The sequence below is a fragment of the Pseudophryne corroboree genome, chromosome 2 (genome assembly GCF_028390025.1).
Source record: "Pseudophryne corroboree isolate aPseCor3 chromosome 2, aPseCor3.hap2, whole genome shotgun sequence".
Taxonomy (NCBI): domain Eukaryota; kingdom Metazoa; phylum Chordata; class Amphibia; order Anura; family Myobatrachidae; genus Pseudophryne; species Pseudophryne corroboree.
The window spans coordinates 248669413-248687105 of record NC_086445.1 but is presented as its reverse complement, the minus strand read 5'-3'; the positions used below and the strand labels follow the sequence as shown (position 1 = coordinate 248687105).

At 46.8% G+C, this 17693-nt stretch overlaps 1 protein-coding gene and 1 pseudogene across 7 annotated transcripts in view; both read left to right on the top strand.

Annotated features, from left to right (window-relative positions):
• Positions 1–17693, top strand: part of SMARCC2 (SWI/SNF related, matrix associated, actin dependent regulator of chromatin subfamily c member 2) — a 209438-nt gene that overhangs the window by 51112 nt on the left and 140633 nt on the right. The window lies entirely within an intron of this gene.
• LOC135051604 (5S ribosomal RNA) lies at positions 7325–7443 on the top strand (annotated as a pseudogene).

The window sequence follows — 17693 nt, the reverse complement described above, 5'->3', positions numbered from 1 at the left end:
GGACCTTATGTAGTTACAATTAATATACATACTTTCTGCAGCAGGGTACATTGGTTTCCACAGGGAAACATCGGGTGTAGAGTGGATCTTGATCCAGAGAGGCACCAACAGGCTAAAGCTTTAAGCTGTCCCAGGATGCATTGTGCGGCCTCCTCTATAACCACGCCTCCAGGCACTGTGAGCTCAGTTTTGAGTTGGTGCCTGTAGAAGCAGTCACTAACAGGAGGGCTGCACTGGGCAGCCCTGAAAAAGCTTTTTCTGACAGAAAATTTCTTCAAAACTGGGCTGACAGCACTGTATGTCATGGTGACACTTGCTGCAGCTCCATCACCTCCCAAGCGGCATCACATACTCCTGCGGCCTGTTCCCAGGCACTTGCGGTGGAGACGCTCCGGCTCTGGGCACGCTGTCGCAGACGCTCTCCTGGTTCACATGGCTGCTATGGGGAGGAGGTAAGAGGGTCCCCCAGACGGGACCAGTCACTAAATCGCGTTCCTGTTGCCGTCTAGGGAGACGGACTGCGATGCTGGCGTTGACACTGTAACAAAGCAGGGACCCCACTATATCCTCCAGGGCATAGGAGTACAGGTCGGATATACTCCATTATAATCCATTTCTCATACGTCCTAGAGGATGCTGGGGATGCTTCAAGAACCATGGGGTATAGACGGGATCCGCAGGAGACATAGGCACACTTTGAGACTTTGATTGGGTGTGAACTGGCTCCTCCCTCTATGCCCCTCCTCCAGAGTCCAGTTTAGATTCTGTGCCCAGAGAGACTGGTCACACACAGGGGAGCTCTACTGAGTTTCTCTGAAAAGACTTTGTTAGGTTTATTATTTTCAGGGAGACCTGCTGGCTACAGGCTCCCTGCTTCGTGGGAGTGAAGGGAGAGAAGCAGACCTACTTCTTAAGAGTTCAAGGGCTCTGCTTCTTAGGCTACTGGACACCATTAGCTCCAGAGGGTTCGATCACTTGGTACACCTAGCTGCTTGTTCCCGGAGCCGTGACATCAACTCCCTCACAGAGCCGGAAGAAAGAAGCCAGGTGAGTATAAAGAAGAAAAGAAGACTTCAGTGACGGCAGAAGACTTCAGGGTTGAGGTACCGCGCAGCGGTCGCGCTGCGCGCCATGCTCCCACACACACAGCTGCACTGACAGGGTGCAGGGCGCAGGGGGGGCATTGAAGCTTCTAAAACTGGTATTATAAGTGCCTAGGCACTAAAATATAACCCCCGCCAGTATAAAGATGTGAATTTGAGCGGGACTGAAGCGCGCCAGTGAGGGGGTGTGGCTTAGCCCTTACAGCACTTCCAGCGCCATTTTCTCCTCACAGAGACGCTGGTCCTTCCTAAACACTGCTGCATGGATCAGAGTAGAAAACAAGGGGGGGCACAGTGGTTTGGTGTGATATAAAGTGAAATAAAAACAGTATATCATGGGCGCTGGGGAAAATGAGCTGATAAACTCCTTCTGTGTTTCCATGACAAAATGTACTGGGGTCTATCCCTTATAGCCAGTGAAATGTCGGTGGGTGTTTGGTACACGTGTGTCGGCATATTTGAGGCTGAGGGCTCTGCCACAAAGGGAAGGACTATGTCGGTGCTGTCGTTTCCTAACGGTACTTTGTACATGTAAATATGTCAACATGTCAGTAGAGGTATATTTTCCCAAGAGAAAACTATATGGGAGACACAGACGTGGGGGGTGTCCCTGTCTGCACCAACAATATCTGACTGGGTGGATATGGGGGGTCTTAATCAGTGAACTTATACCTTACACATGTTAATGTTAGTTCATATTAGAGTATACTTGGCTGATTAAGCCTGGCTGATTGATCCACGGTGTAGGACTCGAAGGGAGGAGGCTCAAAGGGAGCAGATATATAATTGTAGTATCAAAGCCTGGACTTAAACTGGACGAAAAACTGAAAGAAAACCTCAAACAACAACAGATGAACAACTTATCAATATCAACTGTATATACAAATGTATCACCCTCAAACTTTCACTCTGTGAACACTATGCAACCTATTTGCAGAAAGAAACATATGTAAGATCAAGTTTCCATCCATAATCAGGATCACAAAGATCTTCTTTGGGACAATTGTGAGTTCATCTTCTCATCTACAAACACTTAAAAAAATCGAACAGAATTACCATTGCTTCTTAACCCTCTCACAATCCTTTCATTTCTTACAGCCCAAATACATTTCTGCACCCACTTTATCTACGCTTTTGACTCATTTCATACTAAATCTACACCCATTGAGCCTACACTGCTTTTCTCACCTGCATTTCTGCAATTCTTCTGCTCTGATTCCCTTACAGTCTCCACTCCTACTTCCACTTTCCCTCAACCTATTTACCTACTTAACACTATGTCAAGGCTTTCTTATACTCCCCACATCACTCAGTGTCTACCTAATAATGTATCTTTATCCTTCCACCCTAGTCTCCTGCACCTCCTCCTCTGTCTCCCCTCCATCCCTCTGTCTCCTTCCCCCTCCTTTCCTGTCACTCCACTTTCATTCACCTCTGCCCCATGGTCCTGCTACCCCACAACTCAGCCCTGCTCCCTCTCTCCCTTCCCTGTCACCTCCCCACACCCCCATCCACATCACACTGACCTCCCTCCCTGCCCACCTCCTGCAGTTTCCCCTCCTAGCTCAGGCACCCATACCATCACTACTCTCTCATCATCCCTGCCCTCAAAGTTAATCTCACCTCATCGCTACAGCAATCCTGATAATCTCATTCACATCTCTCCCACAAACTCATACCCCCTATCCTGTGCCCTCTGGAATGCCAGATCTGTTTGTAACAAACTGGTCCCCACTCATGACCTTTTCATTTCCAACTCCCTACACCTACTAGCCATTACTGAAACTTGGATTACGCCCTCTGACACTACTTCTCCTGCTGCTCTCTCTGCTGGGGGCCTCACATTCACACACACCCCGACCTGGGGGTCGCCATGGGGGTGGTGTTGGGGTCCTTTTACCTTCTAGATACTCCTACCAACTCATACCACCAGAACCATCCCTTACATTCTCTACATTTGAGGTCCATGCCATACGCCTCTTCCAACCAGTCCATCTTAGAGTAGCTATCATTTACCGCCCCCCTGGCACTGCTTCCAAATTCATCGACAACTTTGCTTCCTGGCTTCCTCACTTCCTCTCTTCTGACATTCCCTCCATTATCCTAGGCGATTTCAACATCCCTATTGACATTCCCACACAATCCCCTGCTTCTAAACTCCTTAATCTCACCTCTTCACTTGGTCTCTCCCAGTGGACCTCCTCACCCTCCCATGTGAATGGGAGCTCACTGGATCTGGTCTTCACTCACCGCTGTGATATTTCTTATTTTTCCAACTCCCCATTTCCCCTCTCTGACCACCATCTGCTCTCCTTTAACCTATCTCTCTCGACTTCCCCATCTCTACCTCCTAAGGCTACCATCACCAAGGGTAACATTGAAGCTATTGACACCACATTCCTTTCCTCCCTGTTTGACTCACTTCTCTCTCCTATTCTCTCTCTCTCATGCCCTGAACAAGCCACTTCCACATTCAATGCATCCCTTACTTCTGCTCTTGACTCTGTTGCTCCACCAACCACTATTCACCCTCGCAAATTAACACCTCAACCCTGGCACACCAAATGCACCAGATATCTGCAAAAATGCTCACGTACTGCTGAGCGACACTGGAGGAAATCACGCTCTAAGGCAGACTTCTTCCATTTCAAACTTATGCTCTCATCCTTCAGTGCTGCCCTTTCTCTTGCTAAACAGTCATACTTCAAGAACCTCATCTCCTCCCAGTCTTCCAACCCCCGGCGCCTCTTTGCCACTCTCAACTCACTCCTCTGCCCACCTCCACCTCGTCTCCCCTCCTCACTCTCTGCTCTTGACTTTGCCACTTACTTCACATCCAGAATTGACTCCATATGTCAGGACATCACATCACACCAGATAATCAGTAACCAGCTTTCTCCCATCCCTTACCAACCCTCCCCATCCCTCGCACCTACTCTGACATCTTTCTCCCATGCATCTGGAGAGGAAGTCATGGCCCTCATTTGTTCCTGTCCCCTCACCACCTCCCCACTTGACCCTATTCCCTCCCGCCTCGCCGCTACCTCTCTACTTCTGCTTGTTCCCATCTTTCCCACCTTCTCAATCTCTCCCTCTCATCAGGCACTGTCCCCTCTGCCTTCAAGCATTCACTCTCCTATTCTTAAAAAACCTACCCTTGATCCAAACACTCTCTCCAACTACCGACCCATCTCTCTCCTCCCTTTTGCCTCCAAACTCCTTGAGCGTATTGTCTACAACCGCCTTACTTCCTTTCTTTCCTCACACTCACTGCTTGACCCATTCCAGTCTGGCTTCCGTCCTCTCCACTCCACTGAAACTGCCCTTACAAAAGTTTGCAATGACCTCCATGCTGCTAAATCCAAGGGACACTACTCTCTACTTATTCTACTTGATCTCTCTGCTGCTTTTGACACTGTGGACCATCCTCTTCTACTGCAAAACCTTCACTCCATTGGTCTACGTGATACTGCCCTCTCTTGGCTGTCCTCCTACCTTTGACCGTTCATTCTCTGTCTCCTCTCATGACTCCACCTCCCCCTCACTTTCACTAACTGTAGGGGTACCCCAAGGTTCTGTCCTTGGTCCTCTTCTCTTCTCTCTCTATACGTCCTCACTAGGTAAGCTCATTAGTTCTTTTGGTTTCCAATATCATCTCTATGCTGATGACACCCAAATCTATCTTTCCTCTCCAGACCTCTCCCCTGCTCTCCTCACTCGTATCTCCAACTGTCTCTCTACTACCTCTTCCTGGATGTCCCAGCGCTTTCTTAAACTTAACATGTCTAAGACCGAGCTGATCATCTTCCCTCCCTCCCGCATAACCTCACCTCCTACAATCTCATTATCTATTGATAGCACTACTATCTCCTCTAGCCCTCAAGTGCGCGGTCTTGGAGTAATCCTTGACTCCTCCCTCTCCTTCAAACCACACATTCAGCACCTCTCACAAACCTGCCGTTTTCATCTAAAAAATATTTCCAGGATCAGACCCTTTCTGACCCAGGATGCTACTAAGACTCTTATCCACTCACTGGTCATCTCCAGACTGGACTACTGTAATCTCCTCCTGACTGGCATTCCTGACCAATACCTCTCTCCACTCCAGTCTATCCTCAATGCTGCTGCCCGGCTCATCTTCCTCACCAAACGCACTACGTCCACCTCTCCTGTCTTATTAGACCTTCACTGGCTCCCCTTCCCTTTCAGAATCCATTTCAAGCTTCTCACACTCGCTTGCAAAGCCCTCACCAACTCCTCTCCCATCTACATCTCTGACCTTATCTCCCTTTACACTCCCACCCGTCCTCTTCGCTCTGCTAATGCACGCCGACTCTACTGCCTGCGGATTACTTCCTCCCACTCCTACCTCCAAGATTTTTCTCGTGCTGCACCACTTCTCTGGAATTCCCTACCTCTCCCCCTCTCTACAAAACTTCAAACGGGCTCTCAAAACCCACTTCTTCACAAAACCCAGCCAAATCTCATCCTAACCCTCTGTTCTACGCTCTCTATGTACCCCATCTGTGTCACCCCTGTCTGTCTACCCCTCCCCTTTAGAATGTAAGCTCTCACGAGCAGGGCCCTCTTCTCTCATGTGCTTATCCTTTCTTAATTTAATAATCTTCAACTGCACCAAATCCAGCAGTCTTATGCCACCTGATACTTATTCCAGTGTCATCTGCTTATGTAACTATGTTCATTTACCCTGTACTTGTCCTATACTGTCATCAACTGTAAGTTGCTGTTTTTCTGCTTGATTATTTGTTTATGTACTCTGTAACTGGGCGCTGCGGAACCCTTGTGGCGCCATATAAATAAAGGATAATAATAATAATAATAATATGATGCATATCAGATAGATCTATACCTATGTGTAATATGTATGTATAGTATGATTGTATAGGTCTGTGGCACGATCACAGATGTGATAATTTTATGGTGGGAATCATATTCATAGAATAGATTTCTCTCAGACCCTTCAGGTTCGCAAAAATGTTATTTTGCCCAGTTACTACTCCCTGAGATCGACTCGAAAATCTTTCTTAGGTCGACCATAATGTTTCCTGAGAAGAAAAGGGGCGACCCGGCACTGATCTAAATATGAATGAAATAACAAATAATAATAAATAAACCAGAATTCGGACAATTAGGATATATTTACGTAAATTATCAAATCTCTGTCCAATATGGTGGTGCGCCCAGAGCCAGAAGAAACATGTGTCAACAAAGGGAGAAGAAAGGAAGGCTCTTGTGTGGGCGCACTCTTAAGTAGTTGAAATAAAGTTCAAATAGTTTTAATTATACATAAGAATTGGTAAAATATAACTTTTATTAGATATACATTATAAAGAGTATCTCATGATTACCCATTGAACAACCTGGGATCCAAAAAATGAATGTGATTTAAAATACATATTAAATTGAAAAATTTAAAAGTAATTATATTGAAAAAATGAGGGAATGTTCTGGTCCTGTCTCACAGAATGTGATAAGAAAGGATGTAGATACTTTGCTTTTCTACATCCGTTTCAGCCCGACCAGTACAGAAAATCTGTATTGCTGAGACCAAGCTATGGTCAATTACCAAAAAATGAAAAAGCTGGATAGGTCCGGCAATGGAAAGTGAGACATTACCCACTTCCCACCAGTCACCAGCCGTGTACACTGTATGATTTGAAATACAAAGATCAAAGGGTCTTGAGTAATTGTGTAAACAGTGTATGCCTACAAGAGATTGGGATATTGTAGAAAAGAATAAAGACAAGTGGTGATACTGCTGTTGGCCTCAAATAACGCACATCACAGGGATAAAGAGTCTACTACACTGGGTATTCCCTGTGAGTCTCCCCCTCAGGTACTGACCCAGCCGAGATGCACTTAGCTATTTCACTTATCTGACATCCAAGTGATATTATCAATGTCTACATTCAATTTGTATTATTATTTTTTGTATCCTTTTTTTTGATGTTAGCAAATGTTGGTTAGCAGGGTATTTTGCATAGAACTATTTATGCCTTCTGCTTCCATTCTTGACTCTTTTTTTTCTTCTTTCTTCTTTCCGTGGACTCTCATCTATGATCCTGGATGCGTAATACCACCTATGTGGGACCCACTGCATCCAGCCTAACGTAGAAAGCAGATCCACATCTTTCGTGACTAAAATTGTCACATCTTCATTTATATAGGTGCAATCTCATTGGCGTCTAACCCATCCATCTGTCTACTACCATACCACACTGCCAGTGCCCGATCTCGTCCGATCTTGGAAGCTATACAGTGTTGGGCTGGGTCAGTACCTGAGGGGGAGACTCACAGGGAATACCCAGTGTAGTAGACTCTTTATCCCTGTGATGTGCGTTATTTGACGCCAACAGCAGTATCACCACTTGTCTTTATTCTTTTCTACAATATCCCAATCTCTTGTAGGCATACACTGTTTACACAATTACTCAAGACCCTTTGATCTTTGTATTTCAAATCATACAGTGTACACGGCTGGTGACTGGTGGGAAGTGGGTAATGTCTCACTATCCATTGCCGGACCTGTCCAGCTTTTTCATTTTTTGGTAATTGACCATAGCTTGGTCTCAGCAATACAGATTTTCTGTACTGGTCGGGCTGAAACGGATGTAGAAAAGCAAAGTGTCTACATCCTTTCTTATCACATTCTGTGAGACAGGACCAGAACATTTCCTCATTTTTTCAATATAATTACTTTTAAATTTTTCAATTTAATATGTATTTTAAATCACATTCATTTTTTGGATCCCAGGTTGTTCAATGGGTAATCATGAGATACTCTTTATAATGTATATCTAATAAAAGTTATATTTTACCAATTCTTATGTATAATTAAAACTATTTGAACTTTATTTCAACTACTTAAGAGTGCGCCCACACAAGAGCCTTCCTTTCTTCTCCCTTTGTTGACACATGATGTTTCCTGATCAGATCCTCAAAAATTGGCATTCAGTACCTGTTTATACACATTAGAACGTATTAACGTCACTAGGGACCTTGCTGTTCCTGACAAAAAATATGTATATGTACATATATGTATATTTAGATTTTAGATATGTGTACTGTATGTATATATATATGTGTGTATATATATATATATATATATGTGTTTATAGGTGCATTGGAAGGTATATATGTATGTATATATGTATATAAAGATATTTATAATGAATGGTGAGGTAAAGTTTGTCCTTCTCAATGGATAGAAGGTGAGAGTCACCCCCTGTTCTGCACGGGGACCTGTCACAAAGGATCGTATGCAGGAAGATATGTGATACTCTACTTATGTGTCTGCATGTACGTTGTTTATACTTGCGTTACATGCACATGGGGGAATAGTTGTATGCAACTTAAGTTGAGTCATGTCTATATCTTTGCAGCATACTGCCGTGCGACTACAAGGGATATGGGACTCTTGTTTTCGCGGGCCACTTCCATGGCGGTCTCGGCTAGGAGGGCATTGTGGATTCACCAATGGAATGCTGAGGCTGACTCCGAGAAGAACTGGAGTATCTTCCCTATGAAGGTGAAGCCTGGTTTGGGGATGCCTTTGTTAAGTTGATCTCGGCAGATACCACTGGTAAGTCTACCTTCTTGACCTATGTTCCCTCACAACGGTTGGTGACGCATTTTTGTAGGATGCAGTCATTTCGACCGAATGGATACGGTTTTCCCTTTCTTTGCAGGTAGAGGAAGGTGAAAAGGTAAGAGGTCAGCAGCCTTTTCAAGTTCGCAGAAGCAGAAATCATCCTCTGCTTCTACCACATCCACCGCATGGCGCTGGGTCTATCTTGCGTGAGGCCACACCGGTGGGACAACGTCTAATACTGTTCAGTCAGTCCTGGAACGTACATGGACCAGTGAGTTTGAGGATAGAGTCCCAAGGGGGACATACTGGAGTTTCCAGACGATTCCCCTCACTGATTTTTCAAATAAACCTTTCCAATTCTCCTCTGGACGGGGAGATAGTATGCGACGCCATACAAGAGTTGGGTCAGGATCAGGTCATTGTCCTGCTGTCCCGGTCACACACACACAAAAAAAAAAGGATAAAAGCTGTTATTCAAGCTTTTTCGTGCTTCTGAGGCCGGAAGGCTCGGTCAGAACAATTCCAAACAATTTCTACTTAAGAAGTTGAACTGCAAGATGGAATCTCTCTGGGCGGGGATCTCCAATCTGTTAAGGAGAAAGAGGGTCTAAATGCGGTTCTTCCGCATTAGGCTTACCTGGTTTGCTATTCAAGATTGTCAGTGCCAATTCACCGGAGTGATGGCGGTATGATGGTTTTCTTCAATAGTAAAAAAGTCATTATTACTTGTACTGGGACGCTCTCCTGCGTACGGGGAGGACAAGAAACAAGTGGTGCAAAACGTTGTTTTATCCATGATGGATCTTCAACAAAGTGGTTGGCTTCTGAACTTGCCAGAATCACGGTTGATCCCAACGACGCGGTTGTCGGCGTTGGGAAAAATGTTAGATACAGAACTGTTGAGAGTTTGTTTCTTCCAGTGGAAAGAGCTGTGAAGATCCAGAGTTGGGTCAGATCTACAACAGTGTCAATCCATCAATACGTTCCATTGATGAAAAAGAGGGTTGCGGCCTACGAGGCCATTCAGTGAGCAGGTTAAATGCGAGAGTGGTTTTTAGCGGGACCAATTGGATATGTGGTCCGGGTCTCACCTGCACATGCATCAGAAAATAATCTTATCTTCCAGGACCAGAATTTTTCTCCTGTGGTAGCTGCTCAGTTCTTACCTCCTATAGGGACGAAGGTTCGGGATCCTGGATGGGATCCTGGTGTCCATGGATGCAAGTCTCCAGGGCTGGGGAGCAGTCATTCTGGGGGAAACGAATTTCCAGGGAAAATGGTCAAGCCAGGAAGCTTGTCTGCACATAAACATTCTGAAGCATCTTGTTCGTGGTCTGCACGTCTTAATTCAGTCGGACAACATACAGCAGTGGCGTACGTAAACCGCCAGGGCAGATCGGAGAGCAGAGCAGAGATGGCAGGAGCCACAAAAGTTTTCCGCTGGACGGAAAGGCATGTAAACGCTCTGTCAGCGGTCTTCATTTCTGGTGTAGACAACTGGGAAACAGACTTCCTCAGCAGACACGATCTCCATTCAGGAGAGTGGGGTCTTCATCAAGAGGTATTTGCAGAAGTGTCAAGTCGTTGGGGAATTCCTCAAATAGACGTGTTGACGTTTCGCCTCAACAAGAAACTTCAAAGATATTGTTCCAGGTCGAGGGACCCTCAAGTAATAGAGGTGGACGCCCTGGGGACACCGTGGGTGTTTCAGTCGGTCTAGGTGTTCCCTCCACTTCCACTCATTCCAAGGTGATAAAGATCATATGGGGAACAAGGGTTCAGGCGATGCTCATTGTTCCAGACTGGCCAAGGAGGGCCTGGTATCCAGATCTTCAGGAGTTGCTCATAGAAGATCTCTGGCCTCTTCCTCTTCCAGAGGTCCTGTTACGACAGGGGCCGTGCGTGTATCAAGTCTTACCGCGGCTGCGTTTGACGGCATGGCGGTTGAACACCAAATCCTAGCCCGGAAGGGTATTCCCAGTGAAGTCATTCCCACACTTCTTCAGGCTAGAAAAGAAGTAACGGCAAAGCATTACCACCATATTTTGAGAAAATATGTGTCTTGGTGTGAATCCAAGAAAGCTCCTACGGAGGATTTTCCGCGGGGGCGGTTGCCCCATATTTTGCAAGCAGGTGTGGATGCGGGCCTAAAGTTAGGCTCCATTAAAGTACAAATTTTGGCCTTATCAATTTTCTTTCAGAAGAAATTGGACTCCCTTCCAGAAATACAGACCTTCTTGAAAGGCGTGTTGCACATCCAACCTCCCTTTGTGCCCCCTGTGGCTCCAGGGGATCTTAATGTGGTGTTGCAGTTCCTGCAATCTCATTGGTTTGAACCTTTACGTAAAGTTGCATTAAAATTTCTTACTTGGAAAGTAGCCATGATGTTGGCCTTAGCATCCGCAAGGCGGGTATCTGAATTGGCGGCTTTGTCTCACAAAAGACCCTATTTAATCTTCCATGCTGAAAGAGCGGAGTTGAGAACTCGTCAGCAATTTCTGCCAAAGTGGTTTCACGTAAACCAGCCTATTGTGGTGCCAGTGTCTACTGACACCTTGGCGGAATCGAAGTCTCTCGATGTGGTCAGAGCTTTAAAAATCTATGTCGCCAGAACGGCTCGTATTAGGAAAACAGAGGCTCTGTTTTTCCTATGGGCTCCCAACAAGGTTGGGGCTACTGCTTCTAAGCAGACTATTGCGCGCTGGATTTGTAATACGATTCAGCAGGCTCATTCTACGGCAGGATTGCCGTTGCCGAAATCGGTGAAAGCCCATTCTACCAGAAAGGTGGGCTCATCCTGGGCGGCTGCCCGAGGGGTCTCGGCATTACACCTTTGCCGAGCTGCTACTTGGTCGGGATCAAACACCTTTACAAAGTTTACAAGTTTGATACCCTGCCTGATGAGGACCTCTTGTTTGGTCAATCGGTGCTGCAGAGTCATCCGCACTCTCCCGCCCGTTCTAGAGCTTTGGTATAAACCCCATGGTTCTTGAAGCATCCCCAGCATCCTCTAGGACGTATGAGAAAATAGGATTTTAATACCTACTGGTAAATCCTTTTCTCTTAGTCCGTATAAGATGCTGGGCGCCCGTCCCAGTGCGTACTGTATCTGCAGTCATTGGGTATGTTTACATACATGGTGTGTTGTGTTTCAGTCCGCCTGTTGCTGATGAGGTTCATGCCATGGCATGCGTTATGCTGTTATTGGTTGTGTTTACACACACAGGTTGTGTGATGCTTTATGTCAGCGTATTGCTGCATATTCTTCATGCCGTCAGCTGGTGGTCTATTGAATGCCAAGTTCTGCGGCATACTGAGGTGTGAGCTGGTAAGATGCTCACCGTGGTTTAACATTAAATTCTTTCCTCGAAATGTCCGTCTCCCTGGGCACAGTTACTTAAACTGGAGTCTGGAGGAGGGGCATAGAGGGAGGAGCCAGTTCACACCCAATCAAAGTCTTAGTGTGCCTATGTCTCCTGCGGATCCCGTCTATACCCCATGGTTTTTGAAGCATCCCCAGCATCCTCTACGGACTAAGAGAAAAGGATTTACCGGTAGGTATTAAAATCCTATTTTCTCTTACGTCCTAGAGGATACTGGGGTCCATTTAGTACTATGGGGGTATAGATGGGTCCATTAGGAGCCATGGGCATTTTAAGAATTTGATAGTGTGGGCTGGCTCCTCCCTCTATGCCCCTCCTACCAGACTCAGTTTAGAAAATGTGCCCGGAGGAGCCGGTCACACTGAAGGAAGAGTTATCTGCATTTATTTTCTTTGTTTGTTATTTTCAGGCAGGGCTGGTTGGCACCAGCCTACCTGTTTCATGGGACTTAGGGGGGGGACGGGCCAACCTCTTGAAGGGTTAATGGTCCTATTTCCCGCTGACAGGACACTGAGCTCCTGAGGGAACTATTCGCAAGCCCCACCACGGCAAGCGTACATTCCCGCAGCACGCCGCCACCCCTAACAGAGCCAGAAGAATGAAGAGTGGTAAGTACTGAGCCGGCGTCCCGGCTAGCGGTGCCCCGGCAATTATGCCGGCATGAGGGTACGGATACGCACGGCTCCTACACAGGGCGGAATGCGTCTCCGAACACAGTACACAACTGCGTCCCCGTACACTGTACACAGTACCCATACTGGCACAACAGCCTTAAAACGGTGTTCTCCATTTTAAGCACCAGATTCCTCAGCCAGTATAAAAAAAAGCGGGAAGACCGCGCGCCATTGCAGGGGCGGGGCTTCACTATGAGAGGATCCAGCAGCTCACCAGCGCCTTTTTCCCTCTGCAGTGGACACAGACGTTGACAGGACAGGGACGCGCAGCTCCTCCAGTGTGATTCCAGATTACCTCAACGGTACCAGGGGGTCATAGCAGGGGGTAAGCGACTATTAGTGTACTAAGTCCCCTATCAGGGTACCTAGTCTGTGACCCGGCTAACCTTGGCATTAGAGGTAAGGGCGCTGTGGGGGCTGGCTCCAAGCAACTCTGTGTCCCCCTTGAAGGGCTTTTTGTGGGTTAATTGTGCTTAACCTTTCCTGTGTGTGTGTGTGTGTGTGTGCTGTCACATTTACGTTGTCAGGCAAAGAGTGTGTCTCTTTTACCGCAGAGTGTTCCTCTTCATCTGGGGGCTCACTACTGGGTACTCAAGGTTCACAGACTAGCGGGGCAGAACCGGAATGGGTTAATTCTCTTAAAGGAATGATCTCAACTCTTTCTACAAAATTGTCCCGCAATGGGAAAGAGACGCAATACTTAAAACAGACTGTGGATGAGTTTATGAACAGAGACTCAGTCCCCAAAATGGCGTCTCAATCCCCTCCCATTTGTCCGCAAAAGCGATCTCTGGCCCATATTCTGCAGTCTGAATCTGACGCTGACAGGTCAGACATGGAGGAGGGGGAGGTGGACTCAGAGGGGTGGGATACAGCTCTGTCACAGGGAATACAGGCTATCAGAGATGTTCTGCATATTCCTTATAAGGTGTCAGAGGAGTTTGAGGAATCTTATTTTAATGTAAAAAAGAAGTACTCAGTTACTTTTCCTGTGTCAAAGGAATTGAATACCCTGTTTGAAGAACCATGGGTTAATCCTTATAAGAAGTCTCAGATCCCTAAAAGGTTACTCTCATCTTTTCCTTTTCCTCTGGAGGATAGGAAAAAATGGGAAAATCCACCGATAGTGGACGCATCAGTCTCTAGGCTGTCTCGTAAAATTGTATTGCCTGTTCCTGGTGCAGCCTCCATGAAAGACACGGTTGATCGTAAAAATTGAGACTACACTCAAATCATTGTACACAGCTGCTGGGGTGGCCCAAAGACCCACTATTGCATGTGCGTAGATCACTAAAGCCATTGCGAAATGGTCAGGTAAGCTAATTGAGGTGTTAGATTCCTTATCTAGGTGGGATGTTGTCTTACTTCTGCAGCATATACAGGACTCTGCGAACTTTATGGTGGAAGCCATAAAGGAAATAGGCATGCTTAACCGATATGGCAGTGTCGGCACACAGGGGCTTGTGGCTACGCCAGTGGACTGCTGACGCGGACTCCAGGAAAGGCGTGGAAGGCCTACCATTAACAGGAGAGGCCTTGTTTGGAGATGAATTAGACAAATGGATGTCCACAGCTACTGCGGGTAAGTGTACGTATCTTCCTTCCGCAGCCCCTCCTACCAAGAAGACTTTTTCAGCTTCTAAGTTACAGTCCTTTCGGACGGCCAAGTTCAAGGGCAAGTCCAAAAGTGATTCTACGTACTCCAGCGGTGCAAGAGGTAAACCACGCAAACCAGCAACAGCAGGTGCTCAGGAACAGATCTCAGGCTTGGCTTCCTCAATGAATTCAGCATGACGGTGGACCGCAATACCTGGAAGGCTGTCAGGTGGTAGCCCGACTACAATTCTTCAGTCAGATCTGGTCAAATTCGTGCCAGGATCCCGGGTGTCGGTGCATCTGTGCATTCTCCTTCTGGGGAAAATGGTGGCCTCTTACGAGGCACTTCAATACGGAAGGTTTCACGCAAGACCCTTCCAGCTCGATCTGTTGGACAAATGGTCTGGATCGCATCTTCACATGCACCAGAGGATCCGTCTGTCGCCAAAGGCCAGGATCTCCTTTCTGTGCTGGCTACAGTCTTCTCACCTCGTCGCAGGATGGAAGTTCGGAATTTAGAACTGGATTCTGTTAACCACAGACGCAAGCCTCAGAGGTTGAGGAGTAGTTACTCAGGGCGTGCAGTTTCAGGGAAGATGGTCAAGTCAGGAAGTCATCCTTCCAATCAAATTTCTGGAACTCAGGGCCATATACAACACCCTTCTGCAAGCCTCACATCTTCTTCAAGCCTCACATCTTATTCCGGTAGTAGACAACTGGGAAGCACACTTCCTCAGCAGACACGACCTGCACCCTGGAGAGTGGGGCCTTCATCCGGAAGTGTTCAGGTGCTTGACAAGTTGATGGGGATACCCACAGATCGACATGATGGCCTCTCGTCTCAACAAGAAGCTTATGCAGTATTGTTCCAGGCCGAGAGACCCGCAGGCAGTGGCGATAGATGCGCTGACAACTCCATGGGTCTATCAGATGTTTCCTCCTCTTCCTCTGATCCCAAGAATTCTAAAACAAATAAAAAGGGAAAAGGTTCAAGCAATACTCAGTGCTCCGGACTGGCCAAGAAGGGCCTGGTACGCGGATCTTCTGGAGATGCTCCTCGAAGATCTGTGGCCTCTACCTCTTCGTGAGGATCTTCTGCAACAGGGCCCGTTTGTCTATCAGGACTTACCGCGCTACATTTGACGGCATGGAAGTTGGACAGCTGATTCTAGCCAGGAGAGGGATCCCTTACAAGGTTATCCTGACTATGATCCAAGCCAGGAAGGGGTAACGTCTAAGCATTACCATCGTATTTGGAAGAAATACGTCTCTTGGTGTGAGAGCAGAAATTATTCTGCAGTGGAATTTCATCTGGGACGTTTCCTGCTTTTTCTGCAGGCAGGCGTGGATGTGGGCCTGCGTCTGGGCTCAATAAAAGTCCAGATTTCGGACTTGTCTATTTTCTTTCAGAAACAATTGGCTTCTCTCCCTGAGGTCCAGACGTTCTTGAAAGGTGTTCTGCACATCAATCTTCCCTTTTGTTCCTTCTACGGCACTTTGGGATCTCAATGTGGTCCTGCAGTTCTTCCAATCGGACTGGTTTGAGCCTTTACAGGAGGTGGACATCAAATATCTAACGTGGAAGACTGTCACACTGTTGGCCTTGGCTTTAGCATGACGTGTGTCGGAGCTGGGGGCTTTGTCTCACAAAAGTCCCTATTTAATTTTGCATGAGGACAGAGCTGAACTCAGAACTTGTCAGCGATTTCTTCCTAAAGTGGTGTCCGCATTTCACATCAACCAACCTATTGTGGTACCGGTTGTCACCGACACCTCTGCTACTTCAAAGTCTTTGGATGTTGTGCGGGCTTTGAAGGTGTATGTGAACAGAACAGCTCGTCACAGAAAGACGGACACGCTGTTTGTTCTTTATGATCCCAATAAGATTGGGTGTCCTGCTTCAAAGCAGACCATTGCACGCTGGATCAGCATGCTTATTCCTCGGCAAGTTTGCTGTGTCCAAAATCTGTACAGGCCCACTCTACTAGGTCGGTGGATTCTGCCTGGGCGGCTGCCCAGGGTGTCTCGGCTTTACAGCTCTGCCGAGCAGCTACTTGGTCAGTTTCGAATATGTTTGCTAAGTTCTACAAGTTCGATACTTTGGCCTCTGAGGACCTTCAGTTTGGTCAATTATTTCTTCAGGAACCTCAGCACTCTCCCACCCGGTTTGGGAGCTTTGGTATATCCCCATGGTACTAAATAGACCCCAGTGTCCTCTAGGACGTAAGAGAAAATAGGATTTTAATTACCTACTGGTAAATCCTTTTCTCGTCCGTAGAGGATGCTGGGCGCCCACCCGGTGCTTCGTTCTTCCTGCACTTTTACTTGGTTAAGTAAAGTTGGTTCAGCCGTCGCTGTTCCTGTTTCAAATGTAGTTAGCTTGGCTATCCTCTGTTGTGTGTGCTGGTTCGGAATCTCACCACTATCCTTATCTATCCTTCTCTTGAAGTATGTCCGTCTCCTCAGGCACAGTTTCCTAGACTGAGTCTGGTAGGAGGGGCATAGATGGAACGAGCCAGCCCACACTATCAAATTCTTAAAGTGCCCATGGCTCCTAGTGGACCCGTCTATACCCCCATGGTACTAAATGGACCCCAGTATCCTCTACAGATTACGAGAAAAGGATTTACCGGTAGGTGATTAAAATCCTATTTGTAATAAGACTCCGTAGTACCAGGTGGTGAAGTCCAGCATAGGGGAACCGGCACTTGACCTGTAGCCTCTCCCCTGGCCCAGGGCGCCATCTACTGCTGGTGTTCCCACCCTGGAGCTGCCTCACACTCTCCCTCACTCTCTGATTGAAACACTGGGCGCCATTTTCTAAAATAGATGCGACTGGTCTCTTGGACTGCAGGGCAAGGTCTCCTTTGTAAACGCGCCTGTACATCAGCGCCGTGGTTTTACAAGCACTTAAGTATTCTACATGTCGATATTAAGACAGCGTTAGTTAAGAACAAGTGTACCTGTGACAGAATATATTGTACGAGTATTCTGATATATACATCCGGTCTCAGACTGTGCATTGTTATATATAATATACATTTACTAGTCCAGTGCAGTTTTATTGTATTACTAAAATAATTTTCTGCATTGTCACTGTGTGTGTGCCTATATCTGCTGTGTGCATTTCACTTTCAGTGTATCCCAGCTATATCTATCACTGTATTCTGTACCCTAGGGGACTAGGTGCGTCAGGGTCCATATATAGTGCTTCACAGTATTTACCGATTAAAGTCCACTCAGTCACCTAATACTGGATTTATTCGCTGGTGTTGTGTACTGCGGGCTCAGTCGCATAATACCGGACTTTTTCGCTGGTTTTGTG